Source organism: Heliangelus exortis, chromosome 14 (genome assembly GCF_036169615.1).
Source record: "Heliangelus exortis chromosome 14, bHelExo1.hap1, whole genome shotgun sequence".
Taxonomy (NCBI): domain Eukaryota; kingdom Metazoa; phylum Chordata; class Aves; order Apodiformes; family Trochilidae; genus Heliangelus; species Heliangelus exortis.
Genome location: NC_092435.1, coordinates 825,707 through 851,862, shown reverse-complemented (window position 1 = coordinate 851,862; position 26,156 = coordinate 825,707). Strand labels below are relative to the sequence as shown.

Sequence of the window (26,156 nt, the reverse complement as noted above, 5' to 3'; positions counted from 1 at the left end):
GGGACTCTGCTGCCTCAGCCCTGGCTGGAGCTTTGCGGGAGCAGCTTTTCTGGGGGTGCAGAGCAACGGGGGGGAACTGAGTTATTTCTGGTTGCAGAGTGGAATTGTGCTGTCGGAACAGCTACCAAAGAGGGGGGAAAAAAGTTGTCCCCAGCATCTCGCTGCGTCCCCGAGGCTTTGCTCACAGGAGGAGAAGGCACTGCTGCTGCCCTGTGCAGGAACCTCTGTCACGGGGCTGGGGGAAAAACAGGTTTGGAAGTTAAGGACTTGGAGTTCAAGGAGTTTCCTGACAAGAGCTCTTCCTGCTGTGACTGTCCCCAGCTGGGTGGCTGCCCTCCATCCCTGCCTGGGGCTGGGGATGGCAGGACTTGCTTTTGAGGACAACGTTTGCATCCTTTTTGCAGTAGAGAGCAGCACCCAGGACACTTGATCCTTTGCCATGAGGCTGTGCAAGTCTGGGAGGGCTTGGCTGTACCTGTTTGCTCAGGACCAGGCTCGGTGAGTGCCAGTACCATTCTCTGGTGTGCGTGGGAAGGAGCCAGCAGCTTGCTGCTGAGTCCTCTCCATCTGCTGGTCCTTGGAGAGGGGCTGTGCAGCCTGCCAGGCCCATCTGCACCGGGCTCCAGTCCTGCCTTGCAGGGACATGGGGCTCCAAATTGTCACTGCTTGCTGCTGGCTGGGCTTGTAAGGGCTCCGAGACCAAGGAGCAAAGGCTGCTTGGGAGGTGACCTCAGTGCAGGCTCTTGGTGTCCCTGCCTGGTGTCCCCAGACAAGACATTGGGTGGGTGGCCCTGGTGTGGCTGCCCATCACCCACCCACCCACCACAGCACCCAGAGGCTCTTGTCACTGTCACCCTTATCAGCACAACTCCTGAAGGAAAAGCAGGACAGCCTGGGAGGAAAATCCTCCCCTTGGCTGCCTGCAGACCCCAGGGCCTTGCAGCCAGACCAGGTTGTGTCTGACTGCAGGTTTGGGGTTCCTCAGGGGCTTTGCCACTTGGTCCCCAACCTGCTGATAAGGGTGGGCTGAGCTCTGCAGAAGGTAACAACATTTCCAGACAGTAACTGCAGCACAGACCCCCCCTGGCATGGTCCCATCCCACTCTGGCAGGGCCCTGGGAGCCAGGAGGGTCTGCCAGGAGCATTCTTGGCTGTACTGACACAGCCCAACATCCCCAGTGCCCAGGGACCACCCTGGGACTTGGCTTCCCCAGCAAGAGGGGGAACTGGAGGTGACCCCTCTCTGCTTGGGCACACACAGCCAGCTCTCAGGTGAGCTGTACAATAAGTGTGCTGCTCTTTCTATGGCATCCCATCTTAGTTTTTTTAACCTACCCTCTCAATTACGGTGTGATGTAAAAGATATTATCTGGTTTTATTGTACTATCCATTTTTTTTTTTCCATTAGATGTTGGTTATTAAACCACAGTGCTCTGGCAGGGCAGAGATGTTATTGCAGATGAGTGCCCAGGCCTCAGCACTCAGTGTCTGGCTAATTAGAAATGAAAATGTCCCCAACAGGAGAACTGAAGGCACAAGGGGACAGTGAAATCAGAGGTCACAGGGTGTGTGACTGCACTGACTTTGTCCATCTGAGAGGTTGATTTTATTTTTTTTTCTTCCCCCCTCTTGCAAATCTCCCCTTTGGAATGAGGGATGCTTTCCCCTTTCAGGCAGTGCAAGAAGTGAGATGCAAGGAGAGGAAGGTGAAGGATCTGCTGATTCTTGAGCCAAGTTATTCACTTGAGTCAGAGTGGCCTATTGTCTGAAAGATTCAGGCTGATCCAAAGCAAAAAAAAAACAAAACATAGCAGAGGGTAAATCTCTCCTTCTCCCTCTCCCTCAACTTGAGCAATTAAGGAGGGTTTTATTCTGAGCCTTGGTTGTGTGGGGCCATGTGTACTGCCTGCCCCAGCTCCTGGGCTTAATTGCACTTCCCTTGGCAGCTCCAGCAGTGGCTGCATGTGTTTCAAATGAACTTACCACTTCAGGCTGGTTTTAGTGATCACCTCTGTGCGATTGGCAATTAAAGCTCTTTTCAGCTGAGGGAGACTTATTGCCTGGTTTTCAGCTTGTGTTTCCCTCCTTGAGCTCGCTCTGCCTTTTGCATTTTCTAATATTGCCTCAGTTCCTTATCCATTGCAAAGGCCCCTGGTGGAGCCATTTGTCTCTTCCCTTGATGAGCACCAGGCCTTTGGGGACACCAGCTGGGGTTTTCTCCATCAAACTGGAGCTTGCTCTTCAGTGCTGGAGCAGCTCTGCCAGGTCTTTAGGTGCTTGTGGGGAATAAAGGAGTAGGAGAGGGGGGGGGAAAAAAATTGAGAGCAAAGGAGGGTGAACTTAGCCCAGTGGTAAATCCATCCCCCAAGCTGCAGTGTGATCAGGAAATGATCTCTTAACACCCTGCACCTGCATCCCGGGAAGAGCATCCAAAAGGGGCCCAGCCCAGGGGCAGGGGCTGGAGGAATGAAATGATGCTCCCAGCTCTGACTGCAGGGATTGTCCTGGCTCCTTGGCCAGCTCAAGTCCTCCCTCAGCTCCTGGTTCCTGCCTCCCTGTGCTTCTGCCAGATGCTTTTCCTTTATCTTCCAGCAAATAAACCTGGTGCTGTTGGAAAGTCAGGAGGTCTGGGAGCTGGGGGCCAGCTGGGATCTGACAGCATCTCTGCCCTGCACAAGGGCACCCCTGGATTTACTGCTCCCTGCAAGGCTGGAACGTGGAGAAGAGTGATGCTGCTGATGGGCTTTCAGGAAGGAAATCTGGTCTGGAACCATCAAACCTGGGTTCTTGCAGCTACCTCATGCTGAAGCTCCTCGTTGGGAAGAAATAAATGTGTGTACAGAGGGAAAAATCCTCATCCAGAGCTTGGGACAGCTGCACCCAGCTCCTGCATGGAGCTCCTCCCTGGCTGAACCTCCCATGGCAACGTGGTGTGAGTGGCTGAGACAGAGGAACATCAGCAGGAGTGAAACTGGAGCAGAGAGAAACCTCCTGCCCAGGCAGGAATCCGGTCTGGCTGGAGGGGGTGGGTTCAGCATCCCTGCTCATTAACACCGGGATGAGGTCTGCAGCGTGTCTGGCCCGGGTGACTCCTGAAGCACAGGTCCTACCAGGTCTGCTGGCTCTTCGTTCAGCAGGGACACAAATTAAAGCTTCCTTAAAAGATCCAGCACTGAGCCTTTCCCCTGACCTGGGAGGAACTGACCGGACTTGAAAGGCTGGGAAGTGGCAAGTACAAGGACAATAGGAAGAAGGTGATTCCCAGCAAAGCAGAGACAACTGCATCCCTTCTAATCACACCTTTGCCAGGGGATTTGCCTTTTCCTCCCAGCTCAGGTGGTGTCTGCAGGAAGCACCTCTGTGGGAAGTGTTCCTTGCTCCAGCACATCGTCACTTGCTCACCCGGGTCTTGCCCCGGCTCAGGGAGGTGAGGACGAGGCCGGGGCTGTGTTCCCAAATTCCCTTCCCCACCCCACAGATGGGGAGGAAGAAAGGGGTCAGAGAGCCTTTGGCAGCAGAGACCTAAAGCTTGGAAAAGCCTGAAAGGAATTGTCTGCAGCTGCTGCTGAGCCCAGAGCTGTGACCGAGCTGCTGGGCTGGGAGGGGAGAGGTTTTCTGCAGGCTGGGTCCCCCCTGCCCGTGGGGGCTCCGACAAGCTGATTGTGGGATTTAAGTCCGTGCTGGTGGGATTAGGCGTTCCTCAGCCGAGACGGTTCCACATTCTTTCCCCCTGATTTGCCACTTGATGCTCTCATTCCCCCAGCCAGGAACTGGAGTGCTCAGCTCCCTTCCAGTTACGGTGCTGGAAGAGTTTCCAGGCTCGGCCCCGTGTCCCTTCCTAGCCCCTGTGCCTTGATTTAATGCTTTGATTCGAGAGTTATTTTTTTTACAATAAGCGAAAGATGGCCCATGCCAAAAAAAGCAGTTTCATAAAATGCTGAACATGACTTGCATTCTGTAATTGCAAACCTGAGAGACTCGGAGTAATTGACATTTTGGATGTATTGCAGAGTATCGTATTTAATCTTGAAAAGCAGGTTCCAGGCAAAGGAGGCAACTGCCAAGCCAAACTCAGACTCCTTGCCGGGTTCTTACCATAACTCATTTTCAAATCCATTCAGCACAGTCCTGAACCTAAATGTTTACGTTTTTGATTTACTAAGATAACATTCCTGGGTCACCGAAACTGTTTGTCAGGGAAGCTCTGGAGGAGACAGCAGGAATTAGTGATGCGCCGGCTGGAGCACGGGGGGTGCCTGAGGTTCTGGCACTTTCTAGTGCTCCTGGGAGAGTTGTGGCCGTGGCCCAGGGGCTGGCAATGAGCTCCTGGTGGCAGTTTGGGAGGTACGGGAGCGATCCCGCACCCCGTTTCCCAGAGGGGCCGCTGGAAGCTGGGAGGGCAGGAGGAGGGGTACGTGGCCTGGAGAGCTCTGCTGGGTCTCCACTCCCAGCCTGTGGAACTGCACGAACGTGGGACCAGCTGCAAGTGAAATTTCACAGGAGTGTGAGTCAGGGCCTGTGTATTTCTGTCCGTGAGTGACTTCAGTGCCTGTGTCATTCCAGGCAGGCGTGGGACGGGGCTGGTGCTGGGCACGGGCATCCAGAGTGGGCGCAGCCCTGCAGGGGCCGAGCAAAACCTTCCCCCCCCCTCCCCTTCTGCTGTCCCTTTGTCTCTGAGGGTGGTTTCTGTGGAGTATCCGTGCCACCTTGTCCTGGTTTATGGCCCGGCTGTAAACGTGGTGCTGTTGGGAAGGCAGCAGCCAGGAGGGGAAATGTGCTTTATGCACCCCAGTAGAGGACAGCAGGGGAAGGCTGGGTGAGGGGCCAGCCCTCCAGCCCTCCCCTTGCACACCCAGTGTTTACATTGCTCCGGCTTTCAGCAGAGCGAGTACTCATTTACAATGGTGCAAATGAAAAGAAAGCAGAAAAGCCAGGAATGTAAGAGGGAATTATACACCCCTGACCGTGGAAATGAAGACACAGCCCTGGCACGGCGGCTCTTGAAAGCAGGGGCTGAGCTCCATTTATATCACGCCAAGTTTGGAGCCGGTGACTCACGCTGGAGAGGGCCAGACCTTGGAATGAGTTGTCTTAAAGGTCTCCTGGCAGGGCTCCTGGGAGCAGGAGGTGCTTCTCAGGATGGAGGAGGCCAGAGCATCGGGCAGGGCTCCTTTGTCAACTCCTGGCCAGCTCCAGCTCCTCCTGCGATGCCGCGTGTGGATGGAGCCGGTTCTGTTGGCTCTGTCCTAGCTCCAGTCTGTTCTAGCTGCTCCCTGGGAACAGCCAGGATTAGGATGGTGTTGAATTATTTGGTGCTATGCTCAGGTGATGGAAATCCTGCCCTTTTTCTCAGAGGGATCCCTGCCCTGCCGGGGGAGTGGGGTGTTGGGGGGAAGGAGCTTCCCTTCCCCTCTCCTGGGCTGGGCTTTCCAGCAGGGCTGCCAGCCCAGTTTGGGGATGATTTGGTTGGGTCAAAGCTGGCACCGATTGGGAAGGGGTTATTATTTGCCCAGCTGCACATCTTTATTCATAAACGTGCCTATTGTTCTTTGCATTTTGCATATTTCATTGTGAGAAATGGGGCGGGGAGGAGGATGGGGGGGAAGCCGTGGCCAGGTCCCTGGGAGCTGGGCTGCTCTTTGATGGCAGTGGCTGCAGAGGGCTGGGGAGGGAGCCCCTGCCTGGCAGGATGCTCACATCTGCTCCTGGTTTGTGGACAATGGAGCACCAGCCACTTGCTGCACACAGAGCATCTCTGACAGCTTGACTGCCTGCCCGGGAATCCAGACCAAAGGGTTCCTATCCAAAGCCATCAACAGTGTCTGATCCAGCATCAGAAGGGGGGTGGAAATCATGATTTCAAAGGGAGGAAAATAACAGGAAAGTTGCCTCTTTTTTGGCATTTGTGATGAGTGGTGGTAGAGCCTCCCTTCATCTGGTGAGGGGGTGTTTGGGAGGGGGAGCAGCAGGAGCTGCTGTGCTGCACAGCCAGGCAGGGGCTGAGCTCAGAGGTTCCCCTGCTCCTGTGTGGTCTGGGTCTCCCAGGAGCTTGCAGCATGGCAGGTTCTGTCCATGTGGTGTGGCAGCAGGTGACAGGTTCCTGAGGTGGCTCTGGGGGGGCTCCTCATCCCTTCCTTTGGCTCTGGGACATCAGCCCAGTGCTGCTCACCCCTTCTCTTGCAGACCCCACGCTGGGACCAGCCCATTGCAGCCCAGCAGCAGCCTGGGGAGAGGAACCCCTGGAGGAGAGGAGGGCAGAGAGGAGAAGAGAGAGGCAGAGAAGATGAGATCTCCCCCCACGTGCTCCCAGGCAGCCTCCTGCATCACTTCACCTCCTTCCTACAGCAAACTGGGAGTAAGTAGGTCTGAGCCAGCCTGACAAAATGCAAGGGACCTAAATTACATTACCTTGCACACCAGCTCTGCATCTGACCTTGGGGATTAATTAGATAAACAACCCTCTCGTACAGTACCTTACATAAATGTACAAGCAAGGCACCATTAAGGATTAGGTTGTCGCTAACCTGAGCCCTTAGTGATTTAATTAGACAATTAGAGGGTGCTTGGGAATGCTGTCGTAGTAACCAGAGATATTAACACCATTTGTATTTATATTTAATGGTGTTGCAGAAGGGATTTTAATTATTCTGAGTTTTGTCTTTAAACTTCTGAAGAGGAAGCCCTCCTCTGACTTCCTCAGAGTCTGGCAGGTGGTGTCACAAGCGTCGTGCTGGGGAGGTCCCAGGGCCAAAACTCTTTCCTGCTCTGCACCCTTGTGGCTCCTTGGCAGGTCCTTGGTGTGTTGGGATGTCCTGGAATTCCCTGGGAGGGAGCAGGGCAGCAGGGACCAGCCCTGGGCTGGCAGGCAGCACCTGAGCAGCAGTGAGTAAGGACGGCTGCTCCCCGTGGGAAAGAGTTGTGTGATGGGCCTTGGGAGGGTAAAATCAATGGTGAGAGCAATACCTGCAGGTGGAAGAGGGATGGGCATGTTCCCTGGTCCTCAGCAGGCTGTTGAAGGGCAGGGTGTTTGAGGTGAGGTGTTTGGGAGAGCCTCCAGTGGGTAAAACAAAACCTTCCCTGGGTCCTCTGCAGCCTTCAGGCCACCCGTGGCCGTGTGGCAGCTTGGGAATGTCAGATGAGAGCTGGTGAGGAGGGAGAGAGCCTTCATCCCCCGGCCTCATGTGGGATGGGAGCCCCAGCAGGATGCCAGGCTCTGTCTGCAGCACTGCCAGCCCAGCACCCTGCTCCCTGCTCCCCCAGAGATGCCATCCTTGCAGTCTCTCTGCCAATAATTGCATTTTCACCGTATTACAGCCCCAGCAACACAATTAAGCCTAAATAATGTGGATGAAGTGGGGAGTAATTTGATTTGCTAACGAATGTCTGAGGCAAGCAGATTCTTCTTTTCTTCCCCACCCCTCTTTTCATGTTGATTGAACCCACAGCCATTCCCCCACTCCCCATCCTGCAGTGACCTGTGGCTACAGGGAAAGGATTTATCAGAGCCAGACTCCTGAAAAAACAGATGAGGTTTGCTATGGTTTCATAGATGGGAGAGATGGGATGGGATGGGATGGGATGGGATCCTCCTGGGAGCTCTGTTCGAGGTCGTGCTTGGGATGTCCCCAGGTCATCAAAGACAGTGAGGAAAAAGTGGGGTCAGTGATGTGTTCAAAGCAAGCATAAGGTAAAGGAGACATCGAGCAGCTCCAGAACGTGGTGATGTGACCACAGGGTGCTGGGATGAGCCCTCTGGCCCAGGAGAGGGTGACAGAGCCAGGAGGTACTGTGGGCTCCTCTGGGATGGAGCTGAACATCTGGGGGCTGCTCCTCAGCTCCACAGCCCAGGTACCCCAACTAAATGGGGGGCATTGCTGGCCTCTCAGGGCAGGAAAATTCCTCTTTGGAGCCTAAAAGAGTCGGTGTTTGTATGTGAGCTGGTTTTCCAGGAGCTGATTAGGTGGATATGGGCTCGGGGAGGTGATACTGAGGGATGTTGCACACAGTTATTCAGGGTCAGGGCTTTGGTATGCTCTGTTCTTCTTTTCCATTTGCAAAGGGCAAAAATATGAGAGCTGAGCTCAAAAAAACCCAAAACCCTGTGTAAATAAGAAAGGAAAAATAAAACTGCAGGGAACAGCTTCCTCTGCTGTGCTTTGCTCTGCCTTTTTTAGGCAAATCTGCTGTTTGCCCTCCCAGGCTCAGAGCTCTCCCAGCAAGCAGCCCCTGCCCCACACACCACCTGGGGCTGATCCCACTCCCTGGAAAGGATCTGCAGCAGTGTCCAGGCAGTGCCAGTGCCCTGGAGAGGGCTGCAGTGGAGTATTTTGCAAATCCTTTTTATTCCTTGTTTACTTTAAAAGATGCTAAGGCCGGGTTTTAAATTAAAAAGCAACAAGATGTGGCCTTGGAGGATGCTGTGCCTGACAGGCTGTTTGTTTGGAGGGGCCGGGGCCAGGTCCTGCTGCCTGGCTGAGCAGGGAGCTGGAGCTGCCAGGGGTGGGGAGGTGATGGCAGGGGAAATGCCAGGATGCTTTATTCAGAGTGGATGTGCTCCCCGGGCTGCCAGATGAGGAAGGAAATTGGAAAAGTAATCTCTTTCATGTGGGTTTGTGTCCTTGGTGCAAGGAGTTGGGCTGGGATTTACTGTCCTGTTGGAGAAGGGCCATGGGAAGGGGGGCTGAGCTCTCCTGGGAAGCCTGGCTGGGGCAGGAGGGCAGGAGTGGGAATTTGGGCAGATTTTCCAGTGCCCCTGGAGGGGCTGGTGTGGGGACAGGCAGTGCTCCTGCTGCCAGAGCTGTGTTCTCATGTTCAGCTGCCTTGACCAGACCTTGAGCTTTGTGGATCAGGAGGACAAGAGGTCCTCAGGAGGACGAGAGCTGAGGTCTGAGGCTGGGCTGAGCTGTGGAAGGGTCTCGGAGCCCAACTGGGTCACCTGGGAGAGGTGTGTGAGGATGCTGATGTCCCCATGAACATCTGCTTGGGGCTCAAAGCAGAGCTGAGGGCTCTTCTGTCTCTCTTCTAGGCTAAAAATGCCCCAGGGCAGCATGGGGAGGGGATGAATTTCCAACTGAAGGGGGGCTGGGGAAGTCTCCCAGCAGCACAGATTTGTTCCTGCACAGATCTGACCCCCCCCAATGGAGATGGAGAGTGTCTGACCCAGGGCTTGGGTGGCAGAGAGTGGAGAGAATGAGGAGGAAAGAGGTGTAAAGCTGGTGTGGAGAAAGGAAGGGTTCATCTACCCCTTGGTTTGCACTTGGCATCAGTGCTGGGACCAGGAGCCAAGGGATGGGATGGATGGATGGATGGATGGATGGATGGATGGATGGATGGATGGATGGATGGAGCTCTCAGCAGGACTGGTCCCCAGTATGCCCAGTATGCCCTGGGCTGTCTGAGGCTGCTCCATGGGAGCTGCTGTTTCTTCCCAGCAGCTTCTCTTGGTGTTCTGCAGTTGTAGGTCTGGTGGGCTGGGGTCTGGGGTCTGGGCTGCCCACCCCAGCTCTCACTGTGCCAGGCTTGGAGGGTTCCCAGAGGAGCAGAGGCACCAAGAGCCCCAGGGGATGGCTCTGCCCAGCTGAATGTCCCTGCTGTCCTGTGTTCACCCTCTGGTTCCCCAGCTCTGGGAGCTCTTTTCTGGGGGCTCCAGGGCAGGCTGGAGGGGAATGTGAAGCTTTGTCCTTCCTGCACTCCCAGCAAAGGGGCTGGAGGCACCGGCAAGATTTGTCTTCCAGGGAAGGGTTGTCCTCCAGCCAGGAACAAACCTCTCCCTCCATGGCAGCCTCTGTCCCTTCCATCTTTCTCTTGGCAGCTAAGTTGTTAATAAGCTTCCTTCTGCTATGATTCCATCTAAATTACTATTTTAAAACAACTACAGATGTGCTAAATTGGCTCAGCATAATAGGATGAGATGGAGAATAAAGGTTTCCCCAGTGGGCTGTCGCCAGCACAGGTAATTTATTACCTGGGTGGCTAATTATACACTGCTCAGCTTTCTAGGGTGAAAACATCTTGATATTTCCTAGTTAAGGAGCCCTGATACAAGCGAAATGACCAGACATGTGAATAGGAAACACGGTGATTAAGTACCTGAGAGATGAAGAATGGGCAGGGAAAGGCGTTCTGCAGGCAGGACAAATGAACTGTGTGATTTCCCCAAGCACCCTGGGGGAGCAGGGAAGGGCTGGGCCACTCCAAACTCCAGCCAATTCAGGCACTTTCTGCATGCAAACTGCAGCTAACTGAATTCCAAGCTGGGAAGAGGGAGGGGGGGACGGGGACCCAACCAGCCCTGCTGTGAATAGGGGAGCAGGAATTGTTTCATGGGTTCTGCATCTGCTCTGCTCAGCTCTGGGGCCTCTGCTCCCCCCTTCTGCTCGGTCCTGGCTGCTCCATCCTGGCCCTGCAGCCCCCCAGGTGGATTTTCCTCCCCAGCATCTCCTCTGTGACCACCCCCAGGGTCCCCAGGAATCTCGGCCACCGACTGCTCCTCCGGGCCCTGTCCCTGTCACTTGCTTTCTCCACTGGTGTCCCCAGAAGTGTCTGTAAGAGCCACTTATCTGTCATCCTCTCACTCGTTATTCGGGTGATAAAAAATGTGCTGTTTGCTTGGTTACTGTGCTCCAGAGAGGGCGTCTTGTAAAACGCACGCTCTGTCCAACGCAGCAAAATGGGGCCAATTTTCACAGCACTTCAAATCTCTGGCATGAGACAAATGCCATCTAGGAGGAAGCTGCCTCACTGGAGAGCTTGTGTCAGCCCCAGCCCCAGCAGAGGAGCTGGGCAGCCCTCCCTCCTTTATGGAGCATTTGGAACAGAAAGGAAAAAAAAAAAACAACCCTAAAAACCACCCTTGGCAAAGAGTTGTTCTGCCCCCCGGCCCTGCAGGCAGGTGATGGAGAGGAGCTCCCTGGGAAACCCCCCAGCCAAGGTGTTTGCTCTGGGAAAGGGGCTCCATCCTCAGGGATGGCAGGGAAAGATGTGCTCATGTATCTCTGGGCTCAGCAGCATCCTCCAAAGCTCTGGGTTTGTGCTGGTTTATCTTTCACCTTCTTCCTTAATGAGAAATTAATTATCCTTGTAGTTCTTGCCTGGGAACTTGTAAACACAAGCAGTGATGCTCATCACTTCCCCTCATCCCATCCCATCCCATCCCATCCCACCCCACCCCCTTCCCCACGGTGTTGTCCAAGATCTCTGACAAAACCACTCGAGAACGAAGCTGCTGGGCTAATTCAGGGAATTATCAGGAAGCCAGAAGCAGAGCTGAGATAATCAGCCTGAAATAGCCTCCTGAGTGTGCTGCCCCCAGAGCCCTCCCTGGGCTCCCCTCACCCCAGGGCTACTGGTGAGGGGCTCTGGGCCACCAGGTCCCCAGGGCTGGGCTGGCAGCTCCCCTGCAGCATCCCTGAGATGTTCTGAGCCCCCTGCCCTTCCCTGGGACGTCACCAGGGGGGATGCTGGGCAGTGATGGTGCTGCTGGCTTTGAGAGGAGGGGGAAAAAGCCTGGCACAGAGTGAGGGGTAATCGTATTTGTGACAGAGACCTAGTTTTTTCTGCATTAAGTTGTTAGTTTTCATAGTGCAGAAGTTTCCTACCCTGGAGGCTGGGTGGTCTCTGCAGGGAGGGCTGGGGGGGCCTTGGTGGCAGGGGATGCAAACATCAAACCTTCCTCCTCTGGTGCTCAGAGGATGGGACCAGAAGGACTACTGGTTTTACTCATTTCCTCGTGGAGGAAATGTGCTATTCCAACTATGACTTGTAGCTGCTTCAGAAATGAGTCAGTACTTTGAACATAAGCTAAGCACGGGAGCATAATCATAAATAAATAAAACTGGCTTCATAAACTGGAAATTAAATATATCCCATCCCTGTTTGCAGTGTGCCATGATTCATGCTGTTGCTTCCTAGTTTAGTTTTTATTTTAAACCAGGTTTTTTTTGTTTTTTTGAAGCCTCGTTAGGGCTCTTTGCACCCTTTATCCTTGCTGTAGTTTTGGATTGTCCTGCGATGCTGCTCTTTGTCCATCTGTTTGATATTAACAACAAATCCCAGCCCTCCGTTGCCTTCTCTGCATCCTCCTGGGGATGGGTGTGAAGGTGCTGACCCAAGAGCTGAGGTTCCCCACGTCACCTCCAGCCCCAGCAAGGGCTGCAGAGCACTGCCCAGAGCTGGACCCAAACCCAGCCTGGAGGGCACAGATCTGGGCTCCATCTGAGATGTGCAGCTTGCTGGAAACTTTGGTCCCACTTCTTCCTCCTCCCCAGCCCCTCTGCTTCCCTGCAGCAGGCAGCAGATGAGCTCTGAGCTGGTTCAAGCACTTGATCTTATCAAATACTCTTTCTATTTTTTTTTTTTTTTTTTTTTTCCCCACCAGGATGATTTCCAGCTGGATCAGTTCCTGAGCCTGACTTACAAGGAACACTGGGACAAGCAGCTGAGACTTCAGTGGATCTAAAGGAGGGTGAGGAGCCACCCCCCAGAGGCTGTGCCCCCCTCCCTCCTGCCTTGCTTTGGGCATCACCTCCTGGAGCATCCATCATTTACACGTCCAGAGACTGGGTGAGAAATCTGTTTTTACCTGGGGCTCCCCTACCCTCCTCCCTGCCTCTGAAGCTAGGCAGATCCTGGATGAGACCAAAACTCACATGCTCACCCTGCCTGCTCTGTCTGAGAGCCAGGGCCTGGGTGGGTTTTGCGTTTCATACTGGTGCTGGTGGAGGTTTGGAGATGACTGAGCAGCCCCAAAGCCTCCTGCTCAGCACTGAGCCCACTGCCCACTCAGCTGTCCCTGGGACCCGTCCTCTGGAGGGCATCATCTCCTCTGGAGGGCATCCCTGCTGCCTGGTCCCTGCTGGAGGAATGGGATTATTTGGGGTCATAATCCTCCCCCAGCCACCCCTGGCTCCTGGGTGTCTGGCCTGGGCTGCTGGGAGGCTCCTGGGTGAGGAGGTCAGCACAGGCATCTGGGGTCACCTTAGGGTTACCCTGCCCTTCAGTTAGGGGAGAAAAAAATCAGATTGCTTCTCTCTCCCCTTGGGCTGGGAGGAGGCAGGGGGAAGGGGGCTGAGGGGATCTGTGAGGGGCTGGTGTCTGGTTTTGCCAGGGTGGGATGCATCCAGACACATGGGGTTGGGTTCTGGGCTGCAGGTCCTGGGCAGAGCAAAGCTGCTTTCCCGTGGCCTTGGGCTGTCCCCTCCACACCAGCTGGCAGGAAGGGCCCAGGTGGTGGACAAATCCCTTCCTCACTGTGTCCCTGCCCTTCTTCTTGTCCATTATTTTTAAAAGTGCCCCATTTCAGCAGCAGCAAGGGACAGTTTAGCCTGGGAGGCAGAAGATAAACTCACCCAGGAGCCCTTTAAATCCCCGTATTTGCTCCTGCTTGTGCTGCTCCCCATGCCATACATCAAACCATGAAGCACTTAGATTCATCTCTTCCCAAAAGCTGAGCTCCCCAGATCCTCCCTGTGATTTTCACCATGCCAAGAAACCTCTGAGACTTTGGTGCACTGTGGTCCAGACCCCGGACCTCGTTCCTGAGTGCAATACCTGCAGCTGCCTCTCTTGGCAGAGCTCGGCTGCCAGACCTGCTCCTGCAGCCAGGCAGCAGCATGGAGAACAAACACCCCAACTATTCTTCCATCTGTCTGCAGCTCACAAACTGCAAGGCCACACTGTGCTGCAGCTCCACACCTTGCCAAGGAGATGCCAGTGATACTGGGATTGTTTTGGGGTTTTCTGTGTGTTGGCTTTTTTTTTTTTTTTTCTTTTAAAGACAGTGTCTGCAAATGGGGGGAAGTCCCCAACAGTGGTGGCTCTTCCACAGGAGCACGTGGTCTGTGGTGTTCCCCAGTGCTGCTCCATCCCAAAGGTAGGACAAGGCAAGCCAGACCTTTCCCAGCTCCACCTGGGGCCACGAGGCTTCAGATGGGGAGGTGAAGCATCCCCAGTGGTCCCTGCAGCTCCCCGAGCATCCCAGGGCAGTCACCCCCAGCCAGGAGCTGGACCCCGCTTTGAGGTGGGAAGGCATTAGCTGCCTGCCCAGTCTGAAATCAATTTGTGTCTATCTTTGAACCTGATTCCTCTCTAAGCCTGTTTTGGCTCTGCTTCTTTGGAATAGACCCGATCCTAAAGGGAAAAGCAGAGAAAGCAGACTAAACATCCAATATTAAATCCAAGTGGTAAGATGACAGCCCCTGAGCCCAGCGCGGGAGCAGCTGGAACCCGGGCTGCACACCCACCTCCCAGCCCAGAGCTACTGAGACCAGGGGCTGCTGCTGTAGATATCAAATTGCTGGAATGAAGGAGAAATCCCCGTTCCTGCTGCCGATCTGTCTGGCATTCCCTCACCTTGTGCCTGCCCTTAGCAGAGGTAGGAGGAGGTGATGCTCAGGGGCTGCCCCGCTCCCTGGCTCTGCCACGCGGGCCTTGGCAGGGAGGCTTCTCCCCTTGTCCTGCTGGAAAATTAAATCTTATTTTGTTTTTGAGATGAATCCAAGAGGCTTTGAAGTCCTGGGAGGGATCTGCTGGCCAGGCAAACCCTTCTCTCCCAGAATTTCAAAGCCTCGGTGCTGGGATAAATCCAAGAAGAGGGCTCCTGTATGACCAGGGTGGAGGGGGAGCCCTGGCAGAGAGCCCTGGCTCAGGCCACTGCTTTGTCCAGCTGTGCTGGGGACCAGGGAGGCGGTGGTGGAAGGAATACCCCAAAGAGAACCCCCTGCCCTACCCCTATTTGCTGGCCAGGTCGTGCCAGGCTTGGCTCGCATCCCTGACGCTTCCCAACCGGTGACATTTCAGGAGAAACTTGGGAAAACCTCAGTGTCCCAGGACCCCTTGTGGGGCTGCCAAGGAGTGGGAGCCATCCCTGAGCAAGGTCCCTATCACCCTGTCACCTCCAGCCATGGCACAGGGTGGCCCTGGGCCCTTCTCTTTATCTGCCCTGCTCCTCCTCTTTCCTTGAGCCACTTCTTTATCACATTTCCAGCATACCTTCCACTTGACTTAACACTAACACATGTACAGTCCACATTGCAGTAATGCCTTACAAATTAGCTAGGGCTGATTGAGAGATTACCCACCGGTTCCGGGCTCTTCCCCCATCCCAGCCCTCACCTCTCTGCTCCGGGCAGGCTGAAACTGGGGGTCCCTCCCGGGGAAGGGAGCTGGGGCCCCCTCCTGGTGTGCCCTTGACTTTCTGGGAAGCATCTCTTCTCTACCTCTTCTTTCCTGCCTCTCTCACCGAAGGACTTTTTGGGGTGTTGCAGCACCAGGTGGCTTTGTGGGGGATCCAGCATCCCTGGGGGGACAAGAGGGTTTCCCCATGTCCTCCATCCCGGCAGATGGAGCATCCCAGCCCTGGGAAGTGGCTCCTGCTGGCACAGGAAGCAGGGAGCACTCGAGGGAGGGGTGACCTGGGCTGTGGCTGGAGGAGTAGAGACCCTCTGAGATCCTCTGACACCTTCTGAGACCTTCCGAGACCCTCTGGCTCCAGCAGATCTTCCCCTGCCCGAGGGATTTACAGTTTCTCAACAAGGAGGTGGGAAGGCAGAGGGCCTGACTGGAGTTGTCTGAGAGCTTTCATGGGAAAACCTTCAGTGGTTCAAGCTCTGGGTTGCTGGTTCTGCTTCCCCTGTCCCAGCCTTCTGGACAGAGAGGTTTAAAATCCTCCTGGGGCCATTCCCATCATCCAGGACTTTCCCCAGACACAGGGTGTTAGGGTTTTCTTTGTTCTGAGTTTTTATATTTCCTGCAGCCCTCCTGAGTTCCCTGGTGGCTCAGCTCTTGGTGCCTCGTTCCTGTGCTCTGCGGGGGCATTTCTATGCAAAAGGCTGTGAAAAATGGGGATGTTTTATGATGTTCCTGTGTAGAGGGGCCCCGTGCTGATTACAGAGTTATTACTGCTGGAAGGAAGCTCCACCAGCTCACCTGCTCCACTTGATCCCCCACATCAGGCGGGTAAACCATCCTTGTCAGATGTGTGCTTAGCCTTATCCTGCTGCATCTCTGGGGAAAGCGTTCAGCAGCCTCCCCGAGCAGCTCGTTCCACCAGCTGAGCTCTAGTTAGAGTTACAAGGGTTTCCCTAATGTTTAACTTTAATTTTCTCTCCTGCAACATGACACCATTATTCCTGGTTTGAGCTCCTTGATGGCTCTTCTCCCCCTAAGCCCCCGTTTAGGAGGGATGGGGAAGGAGTGGGATGAGCTGCCTCACAGCTCGGTTCCACCAGGGTTCCAGCCAATTCCCTTTAATACCAGTTAAGGTAGGCAGAGTTTATGGGATCATATCGGGTTTTAAATGGCCTTTGGCAATGCTCAAAAGTCCTCTTGTGAAATTAGCTGGGTTGAGGAGCTGGTGCCTCTTCCACCAGGATCAGGGGAAGTGGTGACTCAGGGGTGGGAGGATCCAGGGGTTGGGGGGGCACAAGGGGTGTCTGGGCTGACCAGGGAATTGGGAGGGGGAATGAAAATCTTGGTCTCAGTGGGGTTTGGAGACCTCTCCCTTCCCCTCTGCACCATCTTGCAGCAGCCCTAACCACAGGTATCCATCACCTCCTGGTACCCAGGGAAGGGTGGGTGGGATGTGCAGGGGTGGGTGGGAGATGCTGGTGATGGTGGGGGGCAGGGGGCAGGGGGCAGGGGGCAGGGTTCCTCTCCTGGGGGGGTCACCAGATGGCTCAGATGAGCAGGAGTGGCTGGGCAGTGAGAACCAGCACTGGGATGGAAAAAGGAAACAAGTACATGGAAACTGAAAACTCTCCACAGATAAAAAGCAAAGGGGAAAGAGAAGGGGGTTTTGGCAAATGAAGCTGTAAAAAAGCAAACCCAAAACAAAACAACCAACCAACCAACCAAAAAAAAAAAACCAAAACCCAAAACAAAGTGAAACTGCCCCTGATTTTCTGTTTCTAACTTTGCAGATCTCAGTAAGCTCTGGCTGGATGTCTGCATCCCCTGTCCCCCCTGCATCCAGGGGGTGTCAGCTGGGAAGAAGCCCCCACCCCCCCACCTCTGCCCAGGGGCTCTGTTCCTCTTCTCAGCCCATCAGGCCAAGCTGCTCCTCTGGGACCACCACCTCGGGACCTCCACGGGTGGCTGAGGTGGATCCAGCCCAGCAGAGCAGGGGCAGAGGTAGTGATTTGTGTTTGATTTTTGATGCAAACTGGCAGAGAACGGCCACGGGCAGCACCAGCAGCAGTGGCAGGAGAAGCTGGTCCTGGGCTGGGTGTGTGGATGGGATCTCCTGCCAGGACCACACCTGGGAGATGCTCCTCAAGCACGAGAGAAACCCCAGCTGGGGGGGGGGAGTGCAGCTCCCTGGTCCCGTTCAGCAAGTCTGTGCTTGGGGGGGTGCTGGGGATGCTCCTCACCCGTGGGCTGTCTGCAGCCTGGGATTTTAATTAATTATTCAACAATTTTTTTTTTCCCTTTTGCACTGAGGTGTTGTTACGAGCAACATCTCTGCTCTCAGGGCCCATTTGTAAGAAATTTACCCCCAGGATTTGGCAGGGGAGCTCCCAGCATCCGTCCTGGGTGCGGGACCCGCTTGGTGCCAGGGAGGAGCAGAACTTGGTGAGTGGGGTTGGGAGCACGAGGCTTTGTGCCTATCGGCTCAGGATGGGGTTCCTAGGGATATTCTGCAATATTTACTTAAATTTAGCTGCTCCTGCCCAGCCTGCTGGCAGCGAACACGATTACCCTGCTTTGCATGGCTACCAAAGACAAAACAGGACACTGGGCAGGGGCTGCACTGATTGTTTGAGGGCTCGAGTACATGCAGTATTTATTTTGTGGTATTTATCTAATTTTTTATTTATTTCTTTTTAAAGCATCCCTCTTCTTCTCCCCCTAGCCCCCATTCTTATAAAGTTTGTGGTTCCAGCCCTGGTTCAAGTTACAAACTTTTGCTGTTTTACTTTAGCCATGATTTTTTTTTTTTAATAGAAGTGTGGTTAGACTATTTTTACTTGAGCAAAAGAGAGTTGGTTTTCTCCCCCCCCCCTTTTTTTTTTTTTTTTTTTTCAGATAAATTGCAAATGGATGAAGGAAATTTGCTCAGACTTTCCCTGCTGACATTCTCCTTTGGGCAGAGATTAACATGGGGAATTTCAGTCTAAAATGCAAATGCTTTGGACATTTATGAGAGTGGGAAAACAGGGACCAATTATGAGAACTGCTTTGTGACTTTATAGGGGTGCTTCTGGTAGCCCTGGGGAGTGCTGGGGGCTGCAGCTCCTGGGGGGAGGGTTGGGAACAGCTTTCCAAGCCCCAGCAGCTTCCCTGCATCCTATTCCCAAAGTTTGGGCTGGTGGGAGAGGTCAGGGAATCACGGGCTGGGGATGGGGGGCACCAGGTCCTGGAGAGGCTGAGCTTCCACAGCAGGATCTGCTCCTGCAAAGCCCAGGGAGCAGCAGCCCTGCAGGACACTGGGAGCCCTTCCAGCCCCAGGGAATGCAGCCAGAGGTGTTTGGGGGCTGGCAGATGCCTGGCAGGGTCTCTGGTCGGGCAGGAGCAGGATGGAGGCAGCTGCAGCTCAGGCAGCACAGGGGGGTTGCCTTAGGAAGGGGGGGAACACCTCAGGGCTGGGGGGCTGCATGGTGCTGGCATCTGAGCCAGAAGTTAAATGTGACTCTTAAAGCCTTCCAGCTTGGTGGGAGGTGAGAAAACCCCAATCTTGGCTTTCTTTTCCCAGGATATTCCTGAGGTGCAGTGGCTGCTCCAGAGAGCTTGCTGCCCGCTGAGCACCTGGACCCTGGCACAGGACAAGGCTTCCACTGCTCTTCCTGCCTCCCAGGAGGGACCAAGTCATCGCTGGGCACCTGGGGGTGAGGGGGGGCTCTGGGGAGCCCTGGGGATGCTGGTGATGGGTTTGGGGAGGAGGAGGGGGCTTGGGATGGGATCCCCTCTGGGGAAAGCCCCACGGAGTGCAAAACGTGCATCTGCTGCTGAGAACTCAGTTTGCAGAGCAGGTCTGGCGGGGTGGTATTTTTGCAGGATGTTTTTTTTCTTTTTATTTTTTCCTTTGCTCCTCTCTCCTGGTTCCTATTTGGGGTCTTTGGTGGTTCCCGACGGGTCCGTTTGGACCAGGATTCTCAAGACTTCCAAGTGAGGAGGGGGTGGGCACCAGGGCGTCTGCTCCCAGTGACCAGGGGGACTGCAGCCACGAGCAGGGGGGCTGGCAGCACCTGAGCTTATGGGGAGAGGGTCCAGGGCAGGCGGGAGGAAGGGGCAGGAATGGTGCAGGTGCCCAGCAGGCATCGGGGGAAGGCGTGGGAGCAGGGAGGATCGGAGGGAACGCCCGGGAAGCTCCAAGGACGTTTCTCTCCTTCCACCCACGGGCTCTCCTAAGCCCTGGCCTGTCAATCAGCCCCTTATTTACATGAGTGCTAAACCCACTTGCAGCTTCTTTAAATAAAACAAGAACACGCACCTTCCTGTAGCGAAACATATTATAGCAGTTTGTCACAGCATCATCCAGGAGGTATTAATTCCCAAATCATTTTATGACATGTTTTATCATAAGTTATTAAAGAAGGTAGCTGCATTGGGCAATCATTTGATAAACTGAGCCATAATTTAACACGCTCCTCTGTCATATTAGCAGGGAACAAGATTTATTTTCTCAGTGCAACTTTAATTATGGATAACACAAGCAGGGGATTGAGCTGGCTGGATCCTTGAGGTTAATGATGTCTCCTGTGGAGCACCTGGGGGCAAGGCACGGGATCTCCTGGAGCCTCTGACTCAGCCCTGGTTGCCATGCCTGGCTCCTGCTCTGCAACGTGACCTGGAGTGCTGGGCTCCAGAAGGTGCTGGTGTCCTTCTGCTGAGATCTGGGGCATCCTAAGAAGCTGCTGCAGGAGTCTGTCCCTCATCCCGTGGTTAGGTGGATAGATAGAAGTCGCCTGACACGTGGTTAACCCTGACATCTGGTCGCTTTGTGGCCCATTGGACTGGGCAAACTGGGGAAAAGTGTGCTCTGCCAGACTGGGGAAAGGTGTGCTGTGCCAGACTGGGGAAAGGTGTGCTCTGCCAGACTGGGGAAAAGTGTGCTGTGCCAGACTGGGAAAGAGGGTGCTGTGCCAGAGCTGCAGGAGGGCTCTGTCCCGGGCAGGGCTTGCTCAGTGCCCATTGATGTTTGCCATGGTCAGCAGCAGCTCCCTGGTCCCAGCCCCGCTCCTCCCTGAGGCTGCAGCCCTTCCCTCAGCCTTTTTGTGGTCACTTTTAGCACTTCCATGGCAGCTGGGAATCCTCCTGGATCTCTGTGAGTCCCCTGGTGCTTCCCCAGGACCCTGCTCTCCAGCTGCAGAGGGTTGGGGGGATCAGGCTCTGTTCCCAGCTCCTCCCAGCATCAGGGAGGCAAAAAAACCCCAGGAAATGACCCAGGGGCTTCCAAACAAGCCAGCTATCTCATCCCATTGGGAGAGCTAATGACCCTCCTGGTGAATATCAGGACTGGGCTGGGAGCTTGTCAGGAATCCTCACGTTCCCCCGATTGCTGCCCCCTTCTTGTTCTTTTTCTCGTCCTTATTTTTTGGCTCTGGAAATTGTCTGTTAATTTCTGCCCCTTTGTTCTCACGTCTCTCTGTTTCAGCTCCGTGCTTGCTCTCCCAGCTCCGGCCACTTTCCAAGAGCCTGGAGGGATCTTGTGGGACAGGGAGGTGTCCGTGCTGCTCTTGGGATGGGGGATGCAGGATCCAGGCCCTCGGAACCAGCTGTGAGAAGGTCAGGATGCTCCACAAGGACCACTGCGAGCTCTGTGCTCTGCCAGGGGATGCTTCCCACTGCTTCCTCTGCCACCCCCATGCCAAGCTTTATTTCTTCATCATCACAAATGAGGGGAGGGGGAAGAAATAATAATCCCTTATTAAACTCTAAATTACTAAGCAGTTGAGGGCAGGGAGGGGAAAGGAGTGCAGAAGGGAAGAGATGCTTAACCACATGGGGTTGATGTAATTTCTTTTAGTCAGGAGCAGGAGAAACACAATCCTGCTCTCTTCCCCCCAGCAGAACAAAGGGAAAAGTCCCCAAGGGGAAATAAAGTGAAACAAACAACAACAACAAAAAGAACCTCCACAAAGCAAAAGAGGAACAAAAAAAAAGAAAGAAAGAAAAGACAAAAAATCCCCCCCTGAATGTCCCCTCTGTTGTGTGTAACAGCTTCTCTCTTTCCCCACTTCCCCAGCACCAGTCAGGCTCAGAGAGCCATAAAACCAGAGTGTGGTGTGTTCAATCGATTATTCCCCCTAATGCCCTGCGTTTGGAGACAGGTAATTTATTTCAGACTCTACATGTCTACATGAAAAAAAAAAAAAAAAAACCCACCCAAAAAAACCCCCTTCTTTTTCTTTCTTCCCTTTTTGGTTCACAGTCCTTTTTTCACCCATTTGCCTCCCCTCTCCAGTCCCCCAGACACAAGCAGTTCCCAGGGAAAGGTGCAGCCATTCCCACAGTGAAACCCAAGGCAGGTAATGACTTTCTCACCCCATCCATACTGCTCCAGAACCTGCTGCCTCCCCAGCTGCATCCCTTGCTGCTCTGGGAGAGATGAAGGGGAGGGGGAAGTGCCAGCCCCCTCCTTTTCCTTCTCCTCCAAGGCCTCCCCATTAAAAAAAAAAATAAAAAAGAGAGAGAGAGAGAGAGAGAGAGAACTACATAACAGGAGGAAGGGTTTGCAGTGATAGTTTCCATGGGCCAGAGGGGTTGTGAAGCTTCCATGGGCTGTTGCCCTGGCAGGGTCATGTCCAAGGGCTGCTCCAAATCCTGTCATCCCTGGGCCCAAGTTCAGGCTGAGGCCAGAAGGTCCAGGAGTGGTGGTGGCAGTGAGGGGACACACCAGTCCTTGTCCCCAGACCTCCATCCCCCCCTTTCAATGATCCTTGTGGAGCTCTGGAGCTGCATGTGCAGAGGAGCAGCTTTGAGGGGCTGTGGGACACAAGGTTCTGACACCTCTGTGCACCTTACCCCACGGGAGTTTCCATCCTAAAGCTCTCTGCCCATCACCTCCAGCTTCGCAGTGACAGCCCAGCCAGGGCTTTGTATTCCTTTGCCTGCATCTCCAAACCAGGGATGGAGGGGGGAACATGGAGCTGAGACCCTGGGAAGAGCAATGCTGAGGATGCTCCGTGGTGCATCCCAGACACTGCTCCTGTGGGGGGCAGCTGGGGGGCTTGGACACCCTCCCCGAGTCCCCCCATGTCCCCAGGGAGATGAAACTGGTCACTGTGTGGAGGGAGGAGAAAGCAAGAGGAGCCCTGGGCTCAGGGGAGGCTGGTGGGCTGGGCAGCTTTGTTCCCAGCTCAGGGGCTGGGAGAGGTTTTGTATCCTGTAAATAAAAAGGCATCAAGAGGGGAAATAATAAATATCAGGGAACAGGGAAGGAAGAGGGAAGGGGATGTTACTGAAAAATGTAAACCCTGGAGCTGCTGGGGCTCCTGGGTGAAGCCCTACTCCAGGGCTGCTCACCCAGACTGATCTGGGGTGCTGCCAGGGCCCCTTTCACCCCTGGGACACCTCCTGGATCAAGCTGTGGGGACAGCCAGGGACCAGGTCCCCCTGTCCTCACGTCCTCAGCTGCAGGGTTTGCTGTGCTCCATGGAGATGGGGGAACAGAGTCCTCTTTTCCCTTTTTCCCTTCCAGCTGCACTGCCCAGAGCTCCCTGCTGGGCCCGTGGACTCCTGGGCTGTAAATTCAAGCATGAGTGTGTTTGCTAACCAGGGAATTTGGGGGCAGCAGGAATATTTTGTTCATGGAGCCTTAAAATAAGTTTTCTGATGTTTCAGAGCAAGGACAGAGCCCATGTGTGCTCCCTCCCCTCTCTGGCTACTCCCCCCACCCTTCTGTCCTCCTCCTCCCAGTGCCTCCACCAGGATCAAAGCCTTCCTCAACCTTTTCCAGATGCCCTGCTCCTCTCCCATGGGTCCCCCAGCCAGGTGGCTCTCCCCAGCCTCCCCACACTCCCTGCAGACCTCCCACCTCCACTGTTTGCACTCTTGGAGCTTTTTTTTGGTCCATAAAAGGTTTTTAGGCAGAGCTTGGGCACATCCCCTTTGGGACACATCCTGCAGTGTCACCAGATCCCATCCCACTCCCTGCTCTCCTCCCAGCACACAGCCAGCAGCACATGGAGCTCCTTGGCACTTCACCAGGAGCTCAGTGACCCTTTGGGCTGTGGGGGTGCAGTGCTATTTCTATGTTAAGCTGCTGAAGTTTTGGTAAATATATGACCAAGCATCAGGTGCTTGCAAGACAAACCTTCTTGTTGGGAATTCGGAGGAGAACAACAAAAATGATTAAGCTGCTGAAGGGATTGACTTATGGAGAGAGATTAAAAGAGCTAAATCTGCCCAGCCAGGCTCGCAGGCATCCATGGCAAGGGATGATAACTATCTACATGTATATGAAGGGCATAAATCACAGCCTGGGGGATTTGTGGGGGGCAGCCCTAGGAGATTAACTGGGAGAAACAGACAGAAGGAGAGCAGGAGCAAAACACTCGTCAAGAAGAGATGTGGAGAGGGCTCCTCAGCTGGAGATGAGGTTAGGAAAAGGCAGGAGCTGCTTGTTGAGGCTTCTCCTTGAGGTGCTGAGTCCCAGGGGAGCTTGGACCAGCCCATGAGGGAGGGAGCAGCAGTGATGCCCTCTGCCTGGCACCTGGCAGGGCTGGAAGGAGAGGGGGGGAAGTCTGGGGTGGTTTTGTAAGGCTGGGTGGCAGCTTGAATGTGAAGGGCTCACGTCTCTGCTGCTCAGGAGCCTTGTGAGCTGCTGGGGGGATTCCTGGTGGACTCTGCCAGCGGGTTTGTGTGCTCCTCAAACAACCACAGCTCAGCTCTGCCTCGGGCAAATTCCCACACAGTTAAAGGAGGAGGCAGAGGAAGGAGCTGGCACCCTCTGATGATGCCTCTGAGGAAAAAGGGGACGTTTCTGACAGCTTCTGAGGATGCCTGGCTCCCACACACTGCTCGTTTTGATAGGTTTTTAAAATATTTAATCTGCACAACTTTACAGTGGGGATTCAGCTTCCTTCCTGCAGCAATCCCCCCTGCCTGCTGCCCGGCTGAGCTGCAGCATCCCTGTCCCCACGGGTGTCCTCCCCAGCAGCCCAGGAACGAGGAGGAGGAGGAGGAGAGGTGGCTCTGGCTCAGCCTTTGTCACCCCCCAGCCAAGGATTTGGCCCTGGACAAGGGAGGGGACAATCCCTGCCAGCAGGACCTGGGCTGGGTGTGGGGCTCAGAGCAAACCTCACAGTGTGTAACTCACTGGAGATTTTTCTGCCCCCAGCAGTCCGGAACTCCTCACCCAGGTGAAGCAGCAGCAGAGTTCGCGTTCGTGGGCACAAGGGGAGCTCTGCGAGTTCCCGGTTTGCTGTCTCTCAGCAGGACCAGTGTGTAATCACCCGAACCCTGCCAGGGCTGGAGGGGCACAGGGCAGCCTGTGCCAGACCCCTTTCTTTTCCCTCATGTTGTGTATTTTCTCTTAACATCTGCATCTAACAAAAGAAAAAAAAAAAAAAAAAAAATAGAGGCAAAGGAAGGCTGCCCAGGGAGATGAATTCCCTGTTTCCCACAGGGAGCCTGGAGCTGGGTCTCAGCCCGGGCTGCAGCATCTCCTTCCTCTGCAGGGACCTGGGCGAGGGCTCTGCCCAGCTGCCCGTGCCCCTCTGGCCACCTGCCTGGCCCCGTGTCCCTGCTCTGGGCCACCAGCCCCGGCTCGGTGGTTGCCAGCGGGCCAGCTCAGCGCTTTAAATGCTAATTTCCCGTGAGAAGCTCCCAGGTCTCTCATTTCTCTCCTCCCCGGCCCAGCCTGTGGTTTACGCTTGCAAATGACAAATGATGCTTTTGCCTCTAATCCCGGCTTCCCTGGCATCCTCACTCGAAGCAGCGCTCTGCAGAGAGCAGCAGGTTTTTGCAGTCAGCAGGAGGTAGGCTTTTCCTCTTCTCTCTGCTCCCTCCCCTCCCCGCCTTAATTGCAGCCCAACGTGGGCTCGCGAGGTGTATTAAACATACAAATTATCCTGCAAAGCCTCGGCAAGTGCTGCTTACCGAGGGCTCTGATGGGGAACGACAGCGCAACCGGAGGAGCTGTTAACGTCAAAGCATCGTCTGCAGCCGCAGCCCCGGGGCGTGGGGCCGGGTGGGCACCTTGGTGTGGGTGTCCACACCCCGGGAAGGTGCTGGTGGGGCTGGGAGGTGGCCCTGGGAGCTGGGGAGGATGGGGGGGATGGGGGGGATGGGGAGGGGAGGCTGGTGAGAGGCTCCCCCGGCTGCACCTGCAATATTGTGCTGGCTCCTGGAACGATGCTGATGGATTGGAGAGAGTTCAGAGGAGAACCAGGAACGTAATCAAGGAGCTGGAGGGCATGATTTATACGGCAAGTTTAAAAGGGCTGCATAATAGCAACAATAATAAGCTCTCCCCGCACACGGGGTTTTTCATCTCGGTGCCCAAAGGAAGCTCACACACACACACACAGCACCCAACTGCAGCCACAGCTCCTCAGCTCCTGCCCGGCAGCAGCAGAGCTGCAGGAACTATCTGCAAATCCCCTTGGAGCCAGAATGCCAAGGAAGGAGGGAGGGAGAGAGCCCCCGTGTTATCCAAGGGGCTGCAGTGAGCGGTGGGAGGGCATGGAAAGGGAAAAACAGGAAAATAGGATCTGAATATCAAGGCAAATTTCCCAGCAGGACAGCACAGGTGACAGGGCACTGCTGTCACCCTGGGGTGGGAGGGACAGCCTGGTGAGTCCTCGGAGGGCTTGCTGGAAGGAGTCAGAGGAGGTAAAAGTCCTGCTGGGTGCCCACAGAAGGTGCCAGTGATGGTGGGAAGGTCAAGCCAAGCTCGAAGCACATGGCTGGCTGTGTCAGCAGCTCCCAGCAGGGCTCGGCCACCCCCTGCAGAGCTGTCCCCAAACCCTCTGTCCCCAGGCAGGGACTCTCCTGCAGGCAGCAGGAGCCAGTGGTCAGGGATCAATGGCTCCTCTCCCAGCCCAGATCTCCAAGGGGGAAGATGAAGCCCAACAGTCTAAATATAACTCAGCCTCACAAAGGTGAAGGCCATGGGAGGAGGAGATGGTCACCAGGAAAATCCCCTCTCCTTGCCCCAGTGATGGGCAGCTGCTCTCCTGGTGACCAGGGAAGCAGACATGGGAAGTTCCTACCAA

The 26,156-nt window shown here is 54.8% G+C and overlaps 1 long non-coding RNA gene across 1 annotated transcript; it reads left to right on the top strand.

The window, feature by feature from the left end:
* LOC139802724 (uncharacterized) lies at positions 1-21,607 on the top strand. Its single transcript, XR_011728766.1, has 3 exons — positions 1-498; positions 12,377-12,561; positions 20,591-21,607. It is a non-coding gene; the product is annotated as an uncharacterized lncRNA (long non-coding RNA).
* The last annotated feature ends 4,549 nt before the right edge of the window (positions 21,608-26,156 follow it).